We start from the raw sequence: 209 nt of genomic DNA, 5'->3' as shown, positions 1-209 counted from the left end.
CGGAGCAGCCCCCCGCTCCCCCGGGGCACGCAGCCAGGAGAGGAGCCGAGGTGAGGGCGGCGCGGGCCGGGCCGGGCCGGGCCGGGGGCGCAGGTGGGGCACCAACTTTTGCAGGGTCGGCGCCCGAATTGATGACTGCGGCAGGCGGGGGAGGGGGGCAGGCAGGCAGGCGCGGGGCCGCCGCCACACGCAGTTGCGTTTTTTTTTGG

General features: G+C 76.1%; 1 protein-coding gene across 5 annotated transcripts in view; it reads left to right on the top strand.

Annotated features, from left to right (window-relative positions):
* The window catches only part of JADE2 (jade family PHD finger 2), a 144,580-nt gene that overhangs the window by 1,246 nt on the left and 143,125 nt on the right, over window positions 1–209 (top strand). The window contains exon 1 of one of the 5 annotated variants that reach the window (XM_006017204.3): window positions 7–50. The exons of 3 other annotated variants lie outside the window; for them this stretch is intronic. The gene's annotated coding sequence lies outside the window, so the exon portion shown is untranslated. Of the gene's footprint in view, window positions 1–6; window positions 94–209 lie in introns of those variants that run through there. One more of the 5 variants, XM_025196054.1, reaches the window with a different exon arrangement.

The sequence above is a fragment of the Alligator sinensis genome, unplaced genomic scaffold (genome assembly GCF_000455745.1).
Source record: "Alligator sinensis unplaced genomic scaffold, ASM45574v1 scaffold111_1, whole genome shotgun sequence".
Classification (NCBI taxonomy): Eukaryota; Metazoa; Chordata; order Crocodylia; family Alligatoridae; genus Alligator; species Alligator sinensis.
The sequence above is the reverse complement of the archived record's forward strand: the minus strand, read 5'-3'. Positions and strand labels throughout refer to the sequence as shown.